Raw genomic sequence first — 18,666 nt, 5'->3', positions numbered from 1 at the left:
TAATAAATGATCAAGAAGCATCATTATTGAAATAGAGAAAGACTAAATTACAAAGGATAATGCATATTTTTAGTATATTTGGTTTGAAATTAGAAAGATAAAACTCAAATTGTTTTTTTTTAACATTTACTAATTTGTACATTTTACTAAACTCAATCCTAAGAAACCTTAGGATCAAAAGATATTAGTCCATTTGCCAAGAACAGCAGGTCTTTGTTCCCATTCTCTTTGGAATTACTACAGAATTAAATCCTCCCCTATAGCTTCCTAATATAATTAAGATGGTAAAGTTTCCAAGATGTCCCACAGTAAAGAAATATCTTTAACTTGATTTAAATTAAATAAAACCCTTTACTCAGGAAAAGTTTTTTTTATTCATTGATTCTTTGCAAACAAACTTAGTAGCACCCTTTAGCACTAGATAGACTAGAATTCTTAAACTATGGTGTTTCAGCCTTGACACAACTGACATGTTGGGCCAATATTTGTTTTCTTTTGCTACATAACAAATGACAAGTTTGGTGACTTAACACAACACCCGTTTACTAACAGAGTTCTGTAGATCAGAAGTCCAAGATGGTGTGGATGGGTCTCTCCTCTGTCTGAGGCTGAGTTCTCTCTTGGAGGCTGGAGGCCTTCTTCCAGGCTCATTTCTGTTATGGAAAGAACCCAATTCCTTGTGCCTGTGGGACTGAAGTCCCTGTTTTCTTGCTGGATGTCACTCGCAGATCCTTGACCATAAGCCTCAAGACCTCAGCAGCAAAGAACCTCCTCGTATCTGTCAAGTCCATCTCACACTCAGAATCTCTCTGATTTCCTCTGCTGTGACCATGGGGAGAAAATGCCTTGCTTCTAAAAGGCCCATATGATTAGGCTACTTGATTATCTCCCTGTCTGAAAGTCAACTGTGCTGTTTAACATAATCATGTTTACAGTTCAGTGATTATACAAGGTGTGTACACTGTGAGGGGGTGGTGAGGATTTAGGGACATCTTAGAATCCTCTCAGCCATAAGGTGGGGTGATTCTTTGCTGTGGGTGTTGTTCTATGCACTGTGGGATTTTTAGCAGGATCCTTGGCCTCCACCCACTGGATGACAATTACACCCTCCACCTCACATTGTCACAATCAAAAATGTCTCCTGATCTTGCTAAATGTCCCGAGGGTAGGGGTAGGGGGCAAAATTACCGTTGATTAAGAATCATCGGTTAAAACCCTGTTCTATTATCATGAAACTCAGTGTAAAAATTAAAATATGCATAGTCCTATTTTTAAGTCTCATAAAATACGGATTTTGTTAATTTACTATAATTTTGTTAACTTAGTGCTGGCTTATAAGTACATACTTAAAAGTGGCTTACACCATTACAATGACTATTTTTCCTCATAAGGAACTACAGTATTGATTTAATTTTGCTAGTTGATTAACATTCATGATAAACACCAGTTTTTAAAAATTAGGCAACCAGGAGGAAGAGTAGTGGGAACTTCAAACTTAACTTAAAATTGAGCTAACTCATTAACACAAGTTATAGCTTGGAGCCATATTGGCTTTCAAGTCCTGGTTTCCCTTCAATTTGTTATGAATTTGCCACCTATGGAATTTTTTTCTATTCTCTTCAGATTTATTTATAGCTTCAGCTTGGGAACATTTACAAGGTTTTAAGTCTCAGAGTTTTACAACTAACTCTGTAAAATGGAAGTGTCTTTTATTAGTTCTAAAAAGTATCTTTTGTGAGTTTCTGGGGACAGACTCTTCAAATATTCTCAGATTACTAAAAATTTTCATGTTCATCCTCTCATAATATTTTTGAATTGATGGATTTTATAACAGTCCTTCTTGACTTTTATTTTCTCCAGGTTGAAGAATTCTAATGTTTTTCAAAATCTCTACTTATATAGAAGTGTCTTTCTGCTCCATAATTCATGAGGCCTCAAGCTTTTGTAATGAGGAAATGGTCTGCTTCTTTGAAGACTTGCTGTCAATAGTGTAGAGAGAAGGGGTTTGGAGGGACACTGCCAAAGCAGACACTAACTAGCTGTGTGGGTTTAGACAACTTAAACTCGGGTCCTCATTGTCCTTACTCTTATCTAGGGATTGTCTCACAAATCTTTTAGGATCATTAAAAAAAAATTAAAGCTATAATATATGCGAGAGCCTAATATAGTTCACAAAAGTCACTGGTAAATTTCTCTTTATTTAAGAAATACTCTGTTAAAAACTAGTCTGAAGTAATGCTGAGTATTTAGGAATTGAAAACACACACACACACACAAAACAGACATGGCCCTGGTCCTTATTGGTCTAATCATTTTTACGCTTATATGAAGATGAAGGAGAGGAGGATGAAGATATTAATTGTGATGCTTTTGCCCTACTGGCTGGAAGACTGAGGTTCTGTAAGCTACCACACAGAACGAGGTGCTAAGGATGACAATTCTCAATTGTTCTGTCTTTTCAAACTTTAACAAGAGCTATAGTAAAAAATAGACTAGTAGTTTACATCCAAACTATGATCATCTTCTGAGGGTGACTTTGTAAAATTCAGACATCTCAAACATCCCAAGATATTCTAATTCATTGTCTCCAAGGGAGCATACAGTTGACCTCTGAAAAATGTGGGGTTTAGGGGCATATAATTCACAGTCTGCCTCCCATACAAGAGGTTTCCTACAGCTCCAGGATTTCCCCCATATCTGCAGTTCCACATTCATGGATTCAACCAACAGGGGATATGTTGTACCCTGGTACTTGTGTTGAAAAAAATTCAAGTATAAGTGGACCTCAGCAGTTCAAACCCTTATTGCTCAAGTATCAATTGTATTATCTGAATGTTCAAAAGGGTCAAGGTAAATTTGATGTATAATTCAAGTCTGGAAGTTATGGCCCTGAGAGCAATAATTTATGGCTACTTATAGCATCATCCATTGACCAAATGGGAATTACTACCTTAATTATTATGCTGTTATGAACTTTTCTCAACGTGCTAATTTGCTTGAAGAGCAGTTTCCAGAAATTCACAAAGTATTTCAGGTCTGGATATATCATTGTTTTATAGACATATGCAATAATATTTTCTATTTTGTGTTCAACACTCCTCAATAAAGAATCTCAACCTCTTGGCAAATCTTCTAGGCAAAGCTCACAAGTAACTACTTTATCCTGGAATATCACTAATAGAGAATGAAATTTAAGATGAAGTAATATTCAAATATCTAGTACAGATATCTACTGGAAAATTCATATGCTTCTCCTCCCTCCATTTATATAATCTCTCCTGATCATCTTTAGATTTTGCTACTCGTGTACTATTTCATTCTCCAGATTTAGTGAAATCTATAAATCAAGCATATTTATGAATCACTTTAGAAATCTTATTAAAGGAGTAAATAAGGATGGTTTCATAAGCAGTTTTTAGAAACCTTTCTGTTCACAGCTTTCTACCTCTCTATTTCTAATCAATGGTCATTGACTTTAATTGAATTTTTTAATTTGTTATCTATTATTTCCTTGTTTCTCCTAATCTTTTCATTTTTTATCATTATATTTAACTTTTCACATTTTTTAATGTTGTTAGTCTTTTTTTCCCCCATTTCTAAGAAAAGTTAAATTATCAACCACAAAACATACCTCCAATTATTGACCAGATGATCTCCACTTACAAAAACTTAGTATCTTTTCCTCAACATATACAATTTCATAAATGTCCCCTAATTTTACCTTTTATTGCATTACATTAAGCAGAAATATGTATGCAAATGAGGCTACCTAGGCTATAATTCATAAAGTTATCCCCAAAAGCCCTCTCAGTAATAAAATCAATAGGTATTCTTAAAGGAACTATTTGTTAATTACCTGCTACCATATTTTCACAATTTTATCCCAACACTATTTTTTCCCTCCATATTCTTGGTAACTACCCATTTAGCAGTCTCTGGTGTTTCTTTAAAATGCTGGCTTTCAAGCATTTTTACAACAGCTATGAGTAACATAACTGTACTATATATATTTTACATAATAATCAAAGAATGCTCAGCTCATTGGTTGATGAACAGAGGCATCTTCCTAACCCAACCTACATACATCCCTCCAAATGTATTGGATAGCAGTAGCCTCAGATTAGAGCATAACCCAAATGTGTATACGGGCACGTATATCATGCAGCCTTTTTGCTGATTTTTGCAAATAGGCATCCAGAGCTAGATTTGATTTGCTTGGCAAAAATTAAATGTGATCATTCTTCCAATCCTAGTGTCCTGGAGGAATTAACGCTCATTGCAAACGCAACTCATACTGGTTTTTCCCTCCTTCTAGTATTGTTATTTCATACTGATTTTGAAGTTCACCATTACCTCTAGGGACTAGAGATCAGGATCTATAATTGAATAGGAGCCGGATGTGATCTGAGCTTTTGTGGTTTTCAAAAAGAGACACCTGTGAAAGCCTCATTATAATGATGGACAGAGTTCTGGAAAATTAAGAATTCTAAGTTTGGCAAATTTTGCATTTTTTTTTGAGAAGGAAGGTAAGTCTGTTTGCATGTGACTATTTGCCAAAGGCACTAAAAATTTTTTTTTTTTTAACAAAGGTTACTCAAGGCACAAATAGTTTGGAATATTCTCCTTTAAATATACCAAAATACCTGCTGTATTTTCTAGGCTGATGATGAATCACTTCCAAAAGTATGTTTTTTTTAATTGAAATGTCTCACACGTGAAGAAAGCCCAAAGGCAAGTAAAGTTTAGATATTTGAAATTATCAAGTTTTATATGCTAACATATTATCAATTGATATACGTGTTATGTTAAAAATGTAAATATTAGTAAAAGATTCTTAGTTTCTCACACAGAGGCTTTCTTTCAAATTCCAGGAATATTGTATTTACTTTCACAGTTAAAAATCAGGGCTTATAAAATTAAGTTGACTACCACAGAAATGAGTACTGGTAAAATTAATTTATAGGAATGAGAATCACAGAAGTTTGGTAGAAATGTCACTGATCAAAGATTAAATATTAGCTGAATTCTATCATTAAGCAAAATATAGCAAATGCTTCAACACCTTTTTAATCTACTTACTTATACAATCTCATCACAGAATACCATATTTGAATAGCAGACATAAGGAAACATATTGAGAAAGAACAAAGGGGTCATTAAAATACATGTAAAAATGAGAACTAAGACACAAAATACATTTAAATATCTGTATTCAGAACTCTGAGTTTTTCTTTTATAAAGTATTTTGGTTTCTGCAGCTGTTTTCATTTAACCAACTTTTCCAAGGAAGAAATATGTAACTTGGGCACAGTTTAAGTTAAGAATTTTAAATATTTTTTAATGGAATAACTTCTATAGGAAATTAAAAATTTAGTGAAAAACTAACATGTGAAAAAAAAAACACGATAATATATTTGAGTTGAGTGCAACAGATTTGGAAGAACGTCTCTTAGAGAAATAGCCAGTACTTTGAAGTGAGAATAAAATAATTTTGAATCCCTGTTCCACCACCTGTAAGCAGTGTGGAATTGTCATGGCATTTCACTTCTCTAAATGCAATTGTCCATCTGCAAAATGAAGGCGTGAGTTGCTAAATGCATGAAAAGGCTTATATGAGACATGCCATTATAAAGTACTTAGTGGAGTGACTTGCATACAGTAGGCATTCAATAAATGTTTGTGGTTATGTTCAACAACGAATCATTTTTCCCAAGGTGAAGGAAGTGGGAAAGCATGTTAGAAAAACTTTAATGATAGGATGCTATTGGAACTTAACTTCAGAGGATGGCTTTCATATGCTGTCTGCCATCAATAACAATAATTTGCTCTAAAACTGTATTTGTCCCAGACCCCATAACCCTTATTTAAAAAGGGGAGGGTATACAGCATAAAGAAAATGAAAACCTACCATTATGCTTATTTAAAAATTTTAGTTAGGTGATGGAGGTCAACATATGGTAATCAAGAGCAGCTTATTCAAAATGCAGAGTGACACTGAATTAACTACTTTCAACATACCTAAATCCTATCACCTTTGAATCACACGTGTTTTCCAATAAACCAATAATGACTTGATAAATTTGCTAGGGATAAGGACATCTTCAACTATGTTTTAACAGCTTTCCTGAAAGTATCCCTTGATAGTCCAGTAAGTGGTTAGGAAAAGATTACTCAGGTCTAAAAGAGGGAAATGTCTTCAACTTCCAGGTCAAAATAGGGAAATTAGGTTACTGGAGCCCTGTCACTTTGAAGACCTTCAGTCCTGCAGGCCCTCTTATCATGCCGGGACCTTGCTATTTCACCCTTTTCTATATCAGCATGGCAAAAAACATTTGGAGTGAAAACAGTGGTTGTCATTGTGGTTTTTGAGAAGAGGTAGGAAATGAGTGAAACTTTTCAAGAATGGTTGAGGTAAAAAAATACCTATTAGGTGCTCAGGAGATATGGAGCATCCTAAGGAAAAGAAGCAAATGCTCAGTGAAACAGAAACCACAGGAGAAGAACACATGAGAAGAACACAATTGTTGGGGGTTTGTGGTACAAAGGGAAAAATCGATGTTAAGGATGAAGGCTTTTTGGATGAAGAAACGCCTTATTTGAGAGTTCCTTGCCATGGAGAAGTTGAGGCAATGAAAAAGAGAAAATGGCATGGGGGTATAGTAAATACCTAAAACGTTCATTCTTGAATAAGAAAAGACTGAGATACTTCTAATTGGCAGACTTGAGTCCTCTCTGTCCTCCAGCATGTCTTTATCTGTCACTATTCAGTATAGAACAGTGGATGTTAGAAGACTATGTTTGGATCAAACATAATTAATTTGCTCAGTTGAAAGTATTTGAGTGAATTTGAGTCATTGCTCCATGGACACAGAGACACACATAGTGTGCATATGTTGGGCTCTTGGACTTTTCATAGCCCCTCTGTCCCTCTAAGTAGAGTGATTTTATGAACACTCTGCACTGCTGAAAAGAGACAGTTGTCCACATGAGGTAGTTCAGTTGAGCTGAGCAAAGCGTCAGACTCAAAAGACATCAACTCCACTGAACTTTCAGGGGGAGATAGGCTAATAGCAGAGAGAGGTCATTGCCAGACAGAGATGAGAAGGACAAAGCCTTTTTCTGGCCGTGTGGTAGTGGGTAGTAGTGACTACCATGGCAGGACAGCCTTTATTCTCTGGGCTTCCATGAAGCTGCCTGGCCCTGACACTTGGGGGAGGCAGTTTTTGATCACGTGAGGCTGGTGTAGACTTCTAAATGATGCTTCTGCTGGAGCTTACATCTAAAACCCCCAGACTCTGAGGGCTTAGCTCTCAAATCCAAGCTTTTGGACCTCAACTTTTGTTTCTCTCAAATTAATGCCTTTGAGATGAATATTAAAGCATGTTTTGAAATTCAAAAGATAAGCATTGTCTTTCTAGTTATCTGAACTTTTCCTTTCCAAGAGGCAGGCAAGGGGGAAAACCAGAATTTTCCAGAGAATAATCAGGTTAATGTGTGTAAATAGCTATCCATATACATAGGGAGCAAACATGTTTATTATATATATTTATAGCATATACAATTATATCTATTATTGTGTTTGGAAACAATATTTCTAATTGCTGCTCCTTTGTGATCTATCAATAAATGAATTTAAGAAACATACTTTGCCTCTTTTAGTAAGTGATAATACCTATTACTGTTTGAAATGTTATCTGGAACCCTGATATATATATATAATATGTGTATATATATTATATGTATATATTATATATGTGTATATATATGGTAGAATATTCTAAATTTATTTGACCATGAAACCCATCTTGAGATCTACATTTGATCCTCTCTTACATGCTGAGGAACACCTTATGGGAAATGTTGTTGGATGTAACATACAAATCATATTAAACTAGAAATCAGCTTGTTAAGGGAGCTTTTTCTCTTCTCTCCCATCATCTACATCTACCTAACAGCTCCGAGAAGGCAGAAAAGCTCTCTCTTTCATCCTGTATTCTCAATATCTGACATGTTATATAAATTAGACTTGGGCTGAATACTTGTTTTGTTTAATAGTCTTCAAAAATTAATTGAATTTTTTTCTTATAAAAATGTATCCAACATTCATTCCTTGCTAAAATGTCATACAGGTTTCAAAGTTGGCTTTTATTATTATTGTCATGTTAGTACAGCTTTGTATAAAGATGGAGAATAATTAAGTAAAATATGTTTAAAAGCCTGTAACTACTTAATTGACAAATATTTATTATGGTCTTGGGGTGAGTAAGACTCTTGTGGCCATGATGTGAAATTCAGAATTGGAAAGGAACATAGAACAGATTTGATTTTGATTTAAACTGTCTCAAAAAAAAATCATAATTAAAGTTGAAATGCAAATGAGGCACAAAAATAAAAACATTATCTGATAGCCTTACTTTAAAAAATGCATTATTAGCTTTTATATTTCATTTAAAAAATATAAATTTGTGAGAAAAAAATGGCATGAACAAGTTTCTTCTAAAACAAACAAACAAAAAACCCAATATACATTGTTTCACAGTCTCAAATTAACCAATGATCAAATAAATGAAAAGTTGAAAATAATATTATTTTGCCTGTAAGACTGATAAAAATAAAAAAGACTGATCACACTCAATGATAGAAAAGGGTTGAGTATATACTGTTGGTATATCTTTAAATTGTTATCTATCTGGAAGGCATTTTGGAAATATTTATCAACATATATGCATTTCCTTTGACCCAACAATCTCAGTTCCAGATATTTATCTATAGGGAGACAAAATAGAGACATATATGTTGTGACGGCCAACGTAGTATAGAGATTCTGGAAAAATATTATGTATATGGGAATGGGTAAATTTCTAGAATGTTCCCACCAATACTGATAAAGTTGGTCTCTAAGTATCTGAACACCAAGATGTCTTTAAAAATAGATATAAATATCTAATGCATACTTATGTGTGTGGAGTAGTGTGGTGGGAGTGAGGTTGAGGGTAGGAGCCTGAGAGGGTCTTGAGGTGTTTAAACCAAACTGCTGGCATCTGAGGTGTGGTTATATGAAAAAGATAATGTAAAAGGAGACATCTATTTTCCACATTAGGCTTTTTTATTTTTAGATTTTCCTTTTCCCTAAGGAGTTTGTATAGCTTTATAATTTGTGAAGCTCTGGCAACTCTAAAAAATATTTCATATATGAGTGCCACATTTTTAAAATTTATTTTTTATTGAGTTATAGTCAGTTTACAATGTTGTGTCAATTTCCGGTGTACAGCACAATTTTTCAGTCATACATGAACATACATATATTCATTTTCATATTCTTCTTCACTGTGAGCTACTGCAAGATCCTGAATATATTTCCCTGTGCTAAACAGTATAAACTTGTTTATCTATTCTATGTATACCTGTCAGTATCTACAAATCTCGAATTCCCAGTCTATCCCTTCTCACCTACCTCCCCTCTGGCAACCACAAGTTTGTATTCTATGTCTGTGAGTTCGTTTCTGTTTTATATTTAAGTTCATTTGTCTTCTTTTTTTTATTTTTTAGATTCCACATATAAGTGATATCATATGGTATTTTTCTTTCTCTTTCTGACTTGCTTCACTTAGAATGACATTCTCCAGGGACATCCATGTTGCAAATGGCATTATGCTGTCAATTTTTATGGCTGAACTGTAGTCCATTGTATAAATATACCACATTTTCTTTATCTAGTCATCTGTCGATGGACATTTAGGCTGTTTCCATGTTTTGGCTATTGTAAATAGTGTTGCTATGAACATTGGGGTGCAGGTGTCTTTTTGCTTTCGAGTTCCTTCTGGATTTATGCCCAAGAGTGGGATTGCTGGGTCATATGGTAAGTCTATTTTTAGTCTCTTGAGGAATCTCCATACTGTTTTCCACAATGGCTGCACTAAACTGCATTCCCACCAGCAGTGTAGGAGGGTTCCCTTTACTTCACACTCTCTCTAGCATGTATCATTTGTGGACTTTTGAAAGATGGCCATTCTGACTGGTGTGAGATGAAACCGTGTTGTAGTTTTGATTTGCATTTCTCTGATAATTAGTGATATTGAGCATTTTTTTCATGTGCCTATTGGTCATTCTTATGTCTTCATTGGAGAATTGCTTGTTTAGGTCTTCTGCCCACTTTTGGATTGGATTGTTAATTTTTTCTTATTATGTTGTATGAGCTGTTTATATATTCTGGAGATCAAGTCCTTGTCAGTTTCATCTTTTGCAAATATTTTCTCCCATTCTGTAGGTTGTTGTTTTGTTTTGCTTATAGTTTTCTTTGCTGTGCAAAATCTTGCATGCTTAATTAAGTCCCATTTGTTTATTTTTGCTTTTATTTCTATTGCTTGGGTAGTCTGCCCTAGGAAAATATTGCTGAGATATATGTGAGATGATGTTTTGCCTATGTTTTCTTCCAGGAGGTTTATAGTGTCTTGTCTTAAGTTTAAGTGTTAGATCCATTTTGAGTTTATTTTTGTGTATGGTGTGAGGGAGTATTCTAACTTCATTGATTTACATGCTGCTGTTCAGTTTTCCCAACACCATTTGCTGAAGAGACTGTCTTTATTCCATTGTATGTTCTTGCCTCCTTTGTCAAAGATTAGTTGACCAAAAGTTTGTGATTTTATTTCTGGTGTCTCTATGCTGTTCCATTGATCCATATGTCTGTTTTTGTACCAATACCATGCTGTCTTGATTACTGTAGCTCTGTATTATTGTCTGAAGTCTGGGAGAGTTATTCCTCCAGGCTTATACTTTTTCTTCGGTAATTCTGGGTCTTTTGTGATTCCATATAAGTTTTATTATGGTTTGTTCTAGTCCTGTGAAATACGTCCTGAGTAATTTGATAGGGGTTGCATTCGATCTGTAGATTACTTTGGACGGTATGACCATTTTAACAACATTGATTCTTCCAATCAAAGGACATGGGATATCGTTCCATTTTTTTAAGTCTTCTTTAATTCTCCATGTATAAATCTTTCACCTCCTTGGTTAGATTTATTCCTAGGTATTTTATTACTTTGGGTGCTATTTTAAAAGGGATTATTTCTTTACTTTCTTTTCCTGTTGATTCATCATTAGTGTAAAGAAATGCAACTGATTTTTTGTACATTAAACTTGTATCCTGCTACCATACTGAATTCTTTGATTAGTTCTAGTAGTTTTGTGTGGAACTTTTAGGGTTTTCTATATATAGTATCATGTCATCTGCATATAGTGACAATTTAACCTCTTCTTTTCCAATTTGGATCTCTTTTGTTTCTTTTTCTTTCCTGATTGCTGTGGGTAGACCTTCCAAGACTATGTTGAATATGAGTGATGAGAGTGGACAACCTTATCTTGTTTCAGATTTTAGTGGGAAGTTGTTCAGTTTTTCACCATTGAGTACTATGCTGGCTGTAGGTTTGTTGTATATAGCTTTTATTATGTTGAGATATGTTCCCTCTATACCCACTTTGGGAGGGTTTTTATCATAAATGGTTGTTGAATTTTATCAAATTCTTTTTCTGCATCTATTGAGATGATCATGTGCTTTTTGTTCTTTTTCTTGTTGATGTAGTATATTGCATTGATTGATTTGTGTATGTTGAACCATCCTTGTGTCCCTGGGATGAACCCAACTTGATCATGGTGCATGATCTTTTTTATGTGTTGTTGGATTCTGTTTGTGATATTTTGTTGAACATTTTTGCATCTATGTTCATTAGTGATATTGGTCTGTAATTTGCTTTTTTAGTAGTGTCTTTGTCTGGTTTTGGTATCAGGCTTCATAGAATGAGTTTGGGAGTACTCCCTCTTTTTCAATCTTCTGAAAGAGTTTGAGAAGGACCATGAATGCCACATTTTGGTGGAGAAAGGAGAGTATTAAAAGTAAGATTAAAAGTGGAATTTAATCATGAATGTAAATAGGTAACAATTCTTTTTGTATCAAACTAAATTAAATAATCGAGTTTCTCACCTTGACTTATTAAAATGTTTACAACAGACTTGCTTAAGTTAAAGTTATGTAGGAAAAATACTATTTCTCAGGCATTGAAAGCATTTTATTAGAGGTTTGGATTTAAATAGATTATATAAATTTAAGATGCAAAGTGGTAAATGAAGACAATGAAGCCTCACAAATCATCAGAATTGCAAACAGCAGGTATAACTCATACTGATAACACTTTAAAATAAAAAAGAAATGAAAATACTGTTGAAACAAAATCAATAAAAATGGCCACAATTGGAAAATAATAAAATCCATGTAATTAAATACACAATGTATGTTATTTTTTTAAAGAATAAATCATATGAGACTTAGGAGTATCTCTATGAATCTCAGCAAATATGAAATCTTAGTAATAAAGTATATTTTAAAGAAAAATTACATATATTTTTTCATGTATATGTAATTTCCTAGATTCTTTTTCCAAGCCTTTAAAAAAGATTTTCAGAGAAAAATAAAACTATTTTCATGCTGGGTGCTTTATACCTGGTGAAAGGTTAACGGAATGCTACAAACCTGATGATTGAATAGATTTGTTTCACTTCACTCAGGAAGCTGAGTTTAAGTGTATAATTCTATGTTGCAGGAGAAGTGCACGTAGCATGTGGACCTGCTGGTTACTGTATATCAGTGTCACATATGCCTTGAGTCAGGACCCAACCCTGAAACCTCAGGAAAAAAATCAACAGACGTCCCCATAGGCTGACACCAATTCTTGCAACTTAACTCACAAGTTGTCTACAATCCATCGTAGTCTTTCAGGTTTGTTTCTTTAAAGTATCAAAAGTTACATTTTTAAGTAATAACACTATTTTAAAGAAAAAAACTCAAGTAAAGGAAAAATATTCTGAGAAGTATCTGGGCAGTAGTTTTAAAAGCCAGATGAGAAAGCCCTCAAACTGACTTGAAAACCACTACAATTCCAACAGAAGACTTTTCAATTTCCGTGCAACAGGCAGCCAAGAGGAAATGAGCAAGCTGAAAGGAGCAAGGAGGAGGGCGTGCAGAGGGCAGAGGATCGGATGGAGTCAGTACCCGAGGTGTAACCGGTCATAAGAGTGTCCCCAGGAAGTGCAGAAGTGGTAGTAGGGGACGGGGATGAAGAAGGAAAGCATCACAAGTGCTAACACCCAGGACAGACTGATGAATTCGCGTCCAAATCGAAGCACAGGACCCGTAATCCAGCAGGTCCGTATTTGGTGGCTGCGGTCCCTGCCCGGGACGATGCTCAGAATTAGGCCGGTGACATATTAGGCTCCTGTGTGGCTCTATTCCAAAGAGGGATGGATACAAGAAGACACGCAGCACATCGGAACAAGGATCTGCAGGATGCCTGCTGAGCACGCTGGGATTTTGCACGGGTGTCAGAACCCCAGGGCCACTGAAGGGAAAACAAGAAGGGCGAAATAGGGCTGGGCCGGCAGAGGTGGACACAGCGGTGGAGACCAGGGTCCAGGGAGTTAAGGCTTAGGCATCGCCCTGTCTTTGAGGATTCCTGGTGAATTCTCCAGTAAACTGCAGGCCTCACGTGTGGGTGGACTGGGCTCCCAATCTACTCCAGGTAACGCTATTGATCTGGGGTGGGTGGGCTGCCTGCAGCAGCTCAGGTCTGAGTTAGGAAGGAACCTACACCAACCCTTCAGGGAAAACCCAGAGTACTCCCCCAACCCCTAACCCCTCCATGCCCCCACCCCCGTACTGCCACAATCACACCCTACCTCCCCCCTTTCACACCCCCAACCTCCCAGCCCTCCAACACCCCCACTCCCCACCTCCAACCTCCGTACCACCCGGATCACAGCCTACACCCAAATCCCCACATCCCCCACACCTCCACACCCGCGAAGCCCCATCCTCCCAACCCCCAACTCCCCACCGCCCCATTCACAGCCCTCTACCCACCACCCCCCAACCCGCCACCCTCACACCCGTCACAGCCCCACCTCCCGGCCCTGCAGAGCCTGGGGAGGCCTTTCTGTTCCCTTGGTTTGCTTTCTGTTTGGTCTTCTTTCTGTCTCTGTTTTCTCTGTATTTGTTTTCCCGTATATGAGCGGTGATTCTCTATGGGCTTTTCAAGACAACGCAAAAGCCCTAGCAACTAAAATGGCAGGACAGAGTTTCTCTTTCTTAAGACTCTTTCTCAGTTGGCTTTGCCATGAGTTCATTTGTTCAACTCCAAGTGACCGTCTTTCTTTTCATGCTTATTACCTGCTGAAGAGTTAAGTGAGGAAAGCTGACTTTATACTCAGCTGCTTTGACTGGAGGACTGTATTTTTTCTGCCAAACAACAAGCTGGATATCACTTTTCTTCATCCTGGGGAAGTGGCTGCAGGCTAGGTAGGGAGAAGAAGCAAGCAGCCGTGACAGAGCCTTCAGAGGTGACATTTTGAAAGTGTTTCCTCTGAGCCACACATTCTACATGCACAGCGACGGAGGGAAGTAGATGTTTGCAGAATTCATCCTCTTTAGGCGGAAGTAATCAGGTGACTGGAGGCTGTTCTAAGTACAGCCAGCGTAGGTGATGCTGTGTTCATATTAATGTGGTTTAAACAGCTCGTGGTTTAAACAGCTCATTTCTGGGATCTATTTCTAAATCTTATATAGTGTGTATGTGTGTGTGGCTTTTTTTCCAGATAAGGGAATGACTGAATGTTTGTTTTAAGTCCTTCAAAAACCTATCTCACAATGACAAAATGAAATGGGGCAAAAGCCACAGGAGTGAAGAGCACAGACGGTCAGAAGCAGATGTGGAGTTTTAATAAATGTATGGAAAATTGTAAAATAAAGGGATCCTATTTCTAAAGTAGAAGCAACTGTAGTTTAGGGTACAGGAAGCTTAGGGCTGAACCTAGAAGAATCCCAGACTCATAACAAGTGTAAGAATGAGTCAGACTGTGGGTGGCTTTAGGTTTTGCTAGCTGATGTGTGAGAGGACCCTGAATCTTCCATCTTAACATTTCAGGCTCATGCCTTAGCCTGTGTGCTCCTGATCAGAGATAGGTTCTCCAGGGCCTGGATCCTGGAGCCTCTCTACTTGCATCCTGGGCCTTAATCATCTTCACACTGTGGATTCGAAGTTAAACCAAATCAAGAACTAACTAGTACACTCAGAACAATTTGAGAGAAAATTTACATTCAAGAAAGAAGAACAGGACACTATTTAAAAAGGATCCCTCAGAGAATGTGAAGGTACATTGGAATTTAAAAGTATGATTGTTTGGAATGTTTTTAAAAATAAGAGTAAAAGAAAATGAGGAGGAGAGAAAGTTCTTTTCTACTGAAAAGAAAATGACATCTAATAAAAGAAGAAAGTTTAATACTTATTAGAAAATTCCTATTTTTGCAACATGTAATCATTAGTTCAGGGATTCAGGTAAAAGATCAGAAAATGGGTGTCAGAATCATTTGATGTCAGTTTGTCAAGTAATAGAACAATGGAATAGAGCCAGTGTGCCCTTCCACAGGTCATTTACTTGTTGAAAGGAGAAAATAATCCCCTACAATGGCAAAGATTATGGTTACTTCCTGCCTAAAGTGGTCATACTCTACATCATGAATAATGAAGCAATCTGAAATTATGTCTCCTGGTGTGATTAGATAAGAAGAACACAGCCCCAGTAATATTGAAATCTTATTGATCAGAATGCTCAGCTTTAATCAAGACTTAGTCCTGTGCTCTATACTATGGCAGCAAGTAGACACATGTGGAAATTGAGACCATGAATTGTGCCATAAGTGGAAAGTATGTACCAGATTTTATAGATACATTTTACCTTCTGTTAAAAATGAAAGAGACATTTCAACTGATATCACAGAAATACAAAAGATCATAAGAAACTACTACGAACAATTATATGCCAACATATTGGACATCCTAGAAGAAATGGATAAATTACTAGGAACAAAAAACTTACTGAAAGTGAAGCATAAAAAAAATAGAAAATCTGAACAGATCAATAAGAAGTGAGGAGATTAAATTAGGATTCAAAACCTCCTAACAAAGAAAAAGCCCAGGACCAGATGACGTCACTAGTGAATCTACCAAAGCTTTAAAAAAATAAGTTAATGACAATCATTTTCAAACTCTTCCCCAAAACTGAAGAGGAGTGAACCTTCCCACACACATCTTCTGAAACCAGCATTACCATATTACAAAGCCACGCAAGGACACTTCAAGATAATAAAAATACAAATCAATTTCCCTGATTATATAGATGCAAAAATTCTCAATATAACATTAGCAAGCCGAATTCAACAGCACAACAGAAGATCACACACCAAGATCAAGTGGCAGTGAAATTTATCCCTGGGATGCAGAGATGGTTTAACATATTGCGAATCAATAAATGTGATACATCACATTAATAGAATGAATGGTGAAAATCACATGATCATCTCAATAAATACAGAAAAACCATTGACAAAACTTAACATCTTTTCATGATAAAAACTCTCAAAAAAGGTATAGATGTATTTTACCTTCTTTTTTAAAAAAAGGTAAAATATCTTAATTATTATTAACTTTTTAATATTGGTTACATGGTGAAATGTATATTAGATATATTGAGTAGAATGAAATATCTTTTTAAAAATAATCTCACCTTTTTATTTAAAGTGGCTATTAGAATACTTAAAATTATGTGTGTGCTCTGCATTGTATTTTAATTGCACAGCACTGCTTTAGATCTGACTCCCAGTTGACAAAAATACAAGTCAGAGAGAATCATGTTAATGATTCCAAGAAGAAGCAATTAAGCATGTCTAGATTGTGGAAGAGTCTACTGTAGAACTGCCTTAAAGTCAAGAGAAATAAAATGTTGAGGAAGAAAAATTTGAGAGACTTCGTTTAAACTAAACGATTAAAGAGATATAGCCATAAAGACAATGTGAACATAAATTAGATTGGATTGTATTTAGAGGAGAGGAGAACACAGATGGTTCTAAACTTCTTTCTGGGAATGAGAAGAAGAAAATGAATAATATACTAAATATTAGGTGATGAAATGGAATTACTACTACCTTCTTAGGTATGATAATGATATTGTGATTATGAGGGGACTGTCATTGGTAGGACATGCATTCTGAGTAATTTTGCAGCGACAGGTTTGTGTCTTACTTTCAAATGGTTGAGCAAATGTGAGAAAGAGCTCAAGGAAAATGGACGTGATAATAAAAATTGCTGAATCTAGATAAAGGATTGTACTATTTTTCTACACACATAAAATTTTTCTTATTAAAAGGCAAGGATCCAAATCTTCAAGTAGATAGAAATGGCCAACGTTTTCACATTTTCTGTTCCTGTGTGGTAGACTCTTTTCATCCGTATGTATTTCTTACCTCGATTAAAAAAGTAATATGTAATATCAAATAATATAAAAAATATCAGAAATCTCCATAGGAAAAGAAGTACTTATTCCTATGTATATTGATAACGATTCAATTCCTTTCTTCCCCATCAGTGATCATTTACAAGTGAAACACCAGATGCAAAATGGTGATGATTATGCCAGTCAGCATTCCATCACTGTCATTAACCCTGGAATTTTTCCTCATATAAATGTAAAACAATAATCGAATTAAATTGTATTGGACTTTATCATGGATCTTCATTGTAATTAAAACATCAAATTATGAAAAGAAAAATTACTTTCACATCCACTTGTAATAGATTTTCCCTTCAACTAGGCATCTTGACAGCTTTATGGCAATTTTGCAGAACTACATTTTAATGCTATGTATCTGTCTCGTTTGACTTGATTTGAAATGTACACTCTTCTTTGTCTTCCTAATAGCAGAATTAATAATCTCCAGCAGAGTAAGTGCAGATCTAACATAAAGAAGATACTGGAATAGAATCCTACTCATCTCAAAAAATTGCAAATATACATAGAGGTTACAAGTGATACAAAATAGACTATTGGACAAATTTCATTAGTAAACAATCTGACATTCAAGGAGTATATAAAAGTAAATTTCAGTAAGCACAATCTGTATAATTTTTAACTATACACATATATTTGATAACCACTTAACTTTAAAAGGGATTTTTTTTTTGTCAATTTTTGACAGTGGAAATCTTATAAGTGTTAAGGCGCTATTATTTCTATTTAAATAGGCTACACAGCAAGGGATCTCTCTTTTTACACCTTTTTAGGTCCTGAGTACCCTGCAGAGTCTCAGCCACCACTGATTAATGAGCAACTCCTCAAAAAGCAGACCTTAGAAATCAGCACATTGTGTAAGTTAATGAAACAGGACTGAAAAATGTTCCCGTTAAAACTAACACAAAAGAGGAAAGAAAGGAAGAAATAACAAGAATAGCACAGACAATTTTGTCACTTTTCTGAAAGAAACAATTGTTGTAAGGTGTATACATTATATATTTATATGTCATTGTATTGCTGGTTCTTCTACCTATTGATTCTAAAATATTTTTGCAAGAATATGACTAGAATGCTGATATTATAATTAGCTTGTTAAATAGCAAAGAGCAAATTACTATCTAGTACTATCTGGCAAATGTGGGTAATCAACTAAAAAAGATGATGATGAATAAAAATTATTTCATTCAAAATTTCTTTGACAATAAATTAATGTTGATGTTTGAAATCATAGCAAAAAATGGTTTCCTGTTTTAATGTTCCCATTAAGTTAATTTC

The sequence above is a fragment of the Vicugna pacos genome, chromosome 14 (assembly GCF_048564905.1).
Source record: "Vicugna pacos chromosome 14, VicPac4, whole genome shotgun sequence".
NCBI classification, from domain to species: Eukaryota; Metazoa; Chordata; class Mammalia; order Artiodactyla; family Camelidae; genus Vicugna; species Vicugna pacos.
The sequence above is the reverse complement of the archived record's forward strand: the minus strand, read 5'-3'. Positions refer to the sequence as shown.